Source organism: Astyanax mexicanus, chromosome 7 (assembly GCF_023375975.1).
Source record: "Astyanax mexicanus isolate ESR-SI-001 chromosome 7, AstMex3_surface, whole genome shotgun sequence".
NCBI classification, from domain to species: Eukaryota; Metazoa; Chordata; class Actinopteri; order Characiformes; family Acestrorhamphidae; genus Astyanax; species Astyanax mexicanus.
In genome coordinates, this window is record NC_064414.1 from 49,033,205 (window position 1) to 49,041,063 (window position 7,859).

Sequence of the window (7,859 nt, forward strand, 5' to 3'; positions counted from 1 at the left end):
ATTAAATTACAATGTAAAAAAATCATAAAGGAAAGAAGATACGTTAAATCAGATGAGATGTGTCCAAATTTTGCCTTTTCTTTTAGAAAACAAACAGTGTGTCCAATTCCATACATCTGATTATCTTTAAATGAATTGAACAGAACCAAACATGTTTAAAACAATGTGTAAAAAGTTACATCATAATAATGATAAAATATGACTACCCCTACCTCTGACTGTATTGTGTTAGTGCATAACCATTCAGACTGAGTACATTTGAATAAGGATTAGTCTTGTTCAGTTTTGGGATTGTGCATATAGGTGTGGGAAAGCTATTCTTTATTGAACAAAAGGATGTTGACAATCCAGCCCCAGTTTCAGTTTAAACAGAATTCACTGACGTAAAACACTTCTATCTGTTTACAACGAACAAGCATAACATTATGACCACTCTTCCATTCTTGTTTCTACACCATTATTCTTTTTTTCAGCTCTAATGAACATATAGGGACACATTGTCTTGTGGGCAACATCATATGGGCAACAGTCAATTGTAAAGTCATAATCGATTGATGGCAACGGTCAAAGCCAGATCTGAACTAAAAGCTTTTCAAGCTCGACCCACCATATGTCACAAACACCATACATGGGTGGGACAAATGCAGATTAGTATCAAAGAATTTATTAAAGAGGGTAACAGTATTACAAGAAAAACATAGCACAGGTGTAGCTAACAACAGTAATGCAGCATAAACAAACACACCAGTGTGTTTGAAGCAGAAGGTCCTACACAGAGGATTAAAAACATAAACCATGGGTAAGGCAGAGAGCAAGGCCCAGAAACAGGCAAAGGTCTAAAGCAGAACACAATAACTAACAGAGGGGCAAAGCTAAATCAGTAGACAGTAAAGAAACAGGCAGAGGTCAAACACGAAAGACAGAGAAGATAGAGAGAACGCGAGGTAGAAGAGCTAAAGAGTATATTCAATACCGGGCACAAAGAACAGGAAATGAGGGGTATTTATACAGGGCAGCACAGGTGAGAACAATCAGACTAATTAGTATGAAGGAGAGTTTGTGAGATGCAGTGGCACGTGACAGGGAGAGTCCAGGGGAGATAGCACAAGTGAATTCTGGGAAATGTTAAGTTCTTGGCAGGCAGACAAGAAGTGGCTGGGCTGAAACCATCCCTCAAATCTCATCTTCGATTGGCCCATCACTATGCTTGTTGCTATCTTACACCCTGTCACCTTCACAGCGTGAACGAGCAGGTCAGTTTTCTCTGCTAAGACATGCAAAAGTGCTGCACTGTTAAGATATCAAAGCACCAAAGTCAGAACGCACCTAGCTCTTAAAGGATATGGCAAAAGCCATGCTGATTGGTTTATTTCACGTTACGCCCAAAATACACCCATGATTCACTTAAAGAAATAGTACATGTCTTTTGCACATTTCGAGCCACACAAGGCATATTTTTTGCGCTCTCACAATAACAAAGACACACCGACACTCCCTAAATCCAGATGCGAGATGCAAAATTGACCGGTGCGCTAAAGATCACTAAAATAGGGCCCTTAATAAAACTCAAACCCAACTTGCTACATGTGCTCCTCCACACTCTGCCATGTCTGTTATAACTAATGATTCAGTAGGTGCTCATTCACAAGTGAGACTAAAGCCAGTGGCCACAGGAATGTAGTAAATACACTGAACACAGTGAACAATTAATTAGGCGTGACTTTGATGCGAAACTGACAGGAAATACCTGCACTAACTACATCTGCAGTTATTCAGATCACTGAAGTAGTAGAAAGTATGGGTATTCCAGTATAATCTTAGAGATGTTCCTGAACTCATATGAAGTGTTCATCAGTGCAAAAGACAAGATAGAGATATGTCCCGTCATTTACAGTTTTTCTCAATTGGTTTGGCTCAATTTTTGAAACTGAGATGACATTCCTATAACTATAAGGTAAATTGGCCAAACAAACTTACAGTTCTTCACAACACTTCAGATTGTAAATTGTAAAGCTGGATTCCAAAGGTAAAGAGGATACTGGTAACCCTCAGAAATTGGAATCTCTGCATAGTGAAGGCTGTACAAACTGATAAACCATGAATAATTGGCTTACTTGCACATACTGGTACCGCAGCTCTTTCACTCTCTTGGTGTTCCGATCGAATGGTACTCTCAGCTGCACATCATCCATCTCACTCTCCACTATAGATTACATCCAAGCCATTAGTGGCGCTATTATATTCCTGAATATATAAAACCTATGTGGATGTAAAAAAGACTTTTTACATTTTAATTTAAAAGCCGTTTGACCAGTGGTAGGATGGTCCCCCCATGTGAGTCTTGGTCCTCCCAAGGTTTCTTCCTCCTGCAGCTCTGAGGGAGTTTTTCCTTGCCTCCGCGCTCACTGGGGGTTCTGTATTCTGTTATTTGTATGTTTAATCTTTTGCCTGATTTTTGTCCTGTGATCACGTTTCTGTAAATCTGCTTTGTGCCAAAACCAGTTGTAAAAGCGCTATACAAATAAATTTGATTTGATGATGATTTGATACTCTGTAGATCTGCTTCATGGTCATGATGTTTTTCTTTAGTACCTGGTCTATAGTGGACATGCTGATGGAGTTGATGAGTTGGAAGATTGATGTGTTGTTTTGGAGGATTGTGTCACAGATCTGTGTCAGTGTGATTGCATTATTTGCAATGACCATGTTGCAGATCTCTTCTTCGATCGGTGAGCAGTCTTCTTCTCCCACCTATATGACGCTGTCGCCCAATCCTGCACATAGACACACTGTAATCAATCACTGTAATGACTGTCTTGCGTACTGCTTCATTCTGCTATCATTCTATAGCTTTTGTAGGCTACTGTACTTACAAATGCACTGCAACACTACTGTAAACTGCAACAGTGGCGTGCACACAGACATAAAGCACCACCAACTCTGCCCTTTATCAACCAAAGTGCCCTTTTCAAACTGAAAGTGCCCTCAACAACTGAATAAGCACCAATCACCCCCCCCACCCGTCGACAACTGATTAAGACCTGTGCGCGCCAACACCAACACTAACACCCAACCAGTCAACAGATAAAGACAACTTGCGCGCACCAATCCCCCCCGTCGATAACTGATTAAGACCTGTGTGCACCAGCACCAACACCCAACCCCCACCAGTCAACAGATGAACACAACCTGCATGCACCAATCCCCCCCCCCCCGTCGACAACTGTTTAAGACCTGTGCGCGCCAACACCAACACCCATCCATCCCACCTGCAACCTGCGCGCAACCGCCAAGCCCCTCACCCCCGAGCACTTGCCCCCCAAAATGTCTGTGCACGCCACTGAACTGCAACACTGTATTTTGTCTAATTTACAGTACAACCGTATTTTGTTTGTCATGCTACAATAGTGTGCTGTATCATACTGTGACATTGAGGTGAGATTTTGCAGTAGCCTTTGGACCCACACACCCACTGAATCAAACACGGTAACAGTACAGTAAGGCTTCCTTAGAGAATTCTGCAGTTCCGTCATTGCCTGAGTGCATACCTGTTTTCCCGGCGAAAGGTTTGTATGATGGAGGAGACTGTGGAGCGTGGCACATTAGGCTGCACATGGCGCTGTGCCACTTCTATTGTGAGGCGATGGTTGACTACATGGTCAATAATGGTGGCCCGGATTTCATCCGGGACAGGATGATGTCTGCAAACTCCTCTTCCTCCTATTCCACCACCACGAACCCTCACTCCTCCTTCTTCCTACTCCTGTACCACCGCGCAACCCCAGTCCTCCTCTTCCCGCTCCTCTACCACCTTGCACCCTCAATCCTCCTCTTCCTCCTTCTTTTTCCTCTTCCTTCTCTTTCTCTTCCCCTTCCTCCAGGTGGAGATTGGCCTTGTACTCGCGGTCTCTCCATGTTAGCATTGGAAAAAGTACTAGCACCAGGCCAAGCTACAACCCCTGGCAAAAAGTATGGAATCACCAGTCTTGGATGAGCACTCCTTCAGACATTTCATTCTGTAAAACAAACTCTGATCAAAAACATGATACAATAATAAGGTCATTCCAAAGTGCAACTTGTTGGCTTTCAGGAACACTCAAAGAAATGAAGAAAAAACATTGTGGAAGTCAGTGAATGTTACTTTTATTGACCAACCATAGGGAAAAAAATATGGAATCACTCAATTCTGAGGAAAAAAGTATGGAATCATGAAAAACAGATAAAAGATGATTCAAAATACATCACTAGTATTTAGTTGCACCACCTTTGGCTTTTATAATGGCTTTCAGTCTCTGAGGCATGGACTTGATGAGTGACAAACAGTATTCTGCATCAATTTGGTGCCAACTCTCTTTGATAGCAGTTGCCAGATCAGCTTTGCAGGTCGGAGCCTTCTTGTGGACCATTTTCTTCTATTTCCACCACAGGTTTTCAATTGGGTTGAGATCTGGACTATTTGCAGGCCATGACATCGACTGAATGTGTCTTTCTCCAAGGAATGCCTTCACTGTTTTTGCCCTATGGCACGATGCATTGTCATCTTGGAAAATTATTTCATTATCTCCAAACATCTGTTCAATTGAAGGGATGAGAAAACTGTCCAAAATGTCAATGTAAACTTGTGCATTGATAGAAGAATTAACCACAGTCATCTCCCCAGTGCCTTTGCCTGACATGCAGCCCCATATCATCAAGGACTGTGGAAATTTGGTTGTTTTCTTCAGGCAGGCCTCTTCATAAATCTCACTGGAACGGCACCAAACAAAAGTTCCAGCATCATCACCTTGTCCAATGCAGATTCTTGACTCATCACTGAAGATAACTTTCATCCAGTCATCCACAGTCCATGATTGCCTCTCCTTAGCCCATTGCAGTCTTGTTCTTTTATGTTTAGGTGTCAATGATGGTTTTCTTTTAGCTTTCCTGTATTGAAATCCCATTTCCTTTAGGCGATTTCTTACGGTTCGGTCACATACATTGGCTCCAGCTTCTTCCCATTTATGCTTCATCTGTTTAGTTGTACTTTTTCGGTTTTCAAGACAAATGGCCTGAAGGTGCTTGTCTTGACGCTTTGATGTCTTTCTCGGTCTACCAGTACGCTTGGCTTTAACAACCATTCCATGCTGTTTGTATTTGGTCCATATCTTGGATACAGCTGACTGTGAACAGCCCACATCTTTAGCAACCATGCGTGAAGAGTTACCTTCTTCAAGAAGTTTCACAATCCTCTCTTTTGTTTCAAGAGACATTTCTCTTGTTGGAGCCATGGTTCTTGCCACTCTAATTCGTCCAGCAGCCCTCCAAGGTGTCATGACTGCAGGTGTTTTTAACTGCAGACTAACGAGCAGATCTAATCTGAGGCAGGTGTCCATTTAGGGAAAGGAAATTGACTGGGTGTGTCCTTATTTTCTACCTTCAATTTGAGTGATTCCATACTTTTTTCCTCAGAATTGAGTGATTCCACATTTTTTTCCCTGTGGTTGGTCAATAAAAGTAACATTCACTGACTTCCACAATGTTTTTTCTTCATTTCTTTGAGTGTTCCTGAAAGCCAACAAGTTGCACTTTGGAATGACCTTATTATTGTATCATGTTTTTGATCAGAGTTTGTTTTACAGAATGAAATGTCTGAAGGAGTGCTCATCCAAGACTGGTGATTCCATACTTTTTGCCAGGGGTTGTATATATATATACAGCAATGCCAGCATTCAAAATCATGGACAACAAACTGATTGATTTGATTGGTCACCTGTAATGTGGGACGCTCCTCCTCGTCAAAACCTGCTTTTACCCGTTACCTACTCACCTGATTGTCATGAATTTATGAAATGATCTAAAATATGTGTTCTGTATTGTATTACAATTTCTCATTTTAACTCATTTTGACAGTTGAGCAGACTGTTCTGCAGATGATGACTTATACGATGAAATTGTGCTGACATGTTTTGGAGAGAACAACCATTACACTGAGAACCAACCAATTGGGATAGATCAGCAAGATGCATTCTTTTGGAAAATGTACTAAATGTAGGATGATTGTGTTAAGTGTAAGCTACTTGTACATAACCTTTTGCAAAGAAAAGATGTACTAAGGGCTTGAGACGTGTACAAAGCATTTGAAATGTGATGAAAGCAATAAGAAATGCCATTCTGTTGTGAGGAACCGCAAATTAGTTTGGGGATTTGTCCATGTTATTTTGAGAATGTCATCTCAGTTTCAAGAAATGAACCAATTGAGAAAAACTGTAAATGACTGTATTGGAGTCACACCAGTGATGTAGTGAAACACAACATTTGTGTTAGCACTGTAAGCAGATGATCTGAAAGTGTCACAGTATGACACATTTAAAAAAAATAATTATGTGTTGTGAAACACTCATCCAATAATCTATATTAAACATTACAGTGATTTGTATCACAGTAATGTTCCTTGGACCAGATCAATTATGAGATAGATGGAAAGATAGATTAAAATTTAAAACGACAATGCTCATCTTTACTTCTCAACAAACCAACACTGAAAACACAGGAGCTTAAATACACAAACAAGGCGGGAAAGGAAACAGGGAACACCTGGGGCTGGTAATGAGGGGGCGGAGCTACAAATTAACACAGGTGAAAACAGTTAAAGTGGAGACACAGTAGAAGCACACAGGCAGAAAACAACAGTGAAACAGGGCAAGGACGTGACAATTTTTGGACATGTTTTATTTCCTCCATTAAGGAATAGACACTAGGCTTAAATATGAAAAGACACTAGGCTTAAATACACACACACAAGGTGGGAAAGGAAACAGGTAACACCTGGAGACTGGTAATGAGGGGCGGAGCTACAAATTAGACTACAGCTAGATAGATAGATATATTAAACTACAGCTAGATAGATAGATAGATAGATAAAATCTGATTAAGATAGATAGATCTGATTAAAATTTAAAACGACAATTAAATTGCTAAACTCAGCTTTAATGTTAATTAATTTAGCATTAATTCAGACTGATATCAGCAAAGACAGTCAGCAGTGTGTGTTGATGAGCAGTTTAATGTAGAAATACATAGCTGTGTCTCTGCACTAGCTGTGGGCTTAAGAGTTCTGCTAATTTAGCTAAAGTTTACATGGATTAAGTGAAAAGCCTGCTATATCATGCTAAATCATTTTACAGAAGTTGTATATAAGGTCTCAGAGAGGTTGTTGCAGAGGGCTGTTACAAGAAGTGACTGCATTGTTTTATTATAGAAGTTACATTTCCTTCCCACGCCTCACATGACTGGAATTTCTTCCTCTCTGAGTTACAGTAAGAAGACTGATTATCACTGGTTTATTCTAATTCTAAAAACATTCATACAAAATAATTAAAAAAATTAACTAGTGGAGTCAGCTGATAAAAAAAAAATATATCAGATTATCACAACAAAACTTTTGGATTAATTGCAATTAACAACACTTTTTCCTCACTTTAAGATAAAAGGCCCTGTCATACACCCTATGTGAGGTGCGATGCGATGCTTGTTGCTACTTGATACTTGTTGCTATTTTAATATCTCGGGGTATGTTTTATGCTCTTAAAGTTTAACTGAGAGCTTTAATGATAGATAGATAGATATATCGATAGATAGATAGATACTTTATTGATCCCCGGGGGAAAATTCTAGCGTCTATCCTTAATGGAGGAAATAAAACCTAGAGTAGCTCCATATTCCACATTTGTCACGTCCTTGCCCTGTTTCCCTGTTGTTTTCTGCCTGTGTGTTTCTACCGTGTCTCCACCTTAACTGTTTTCACGTGTTTTACGTTGTAGCTCCGCCCCCTCATTACCAGCCCCCAGGTTTCCCTGTTTCCTTTCCCGCCTTATGTGTGT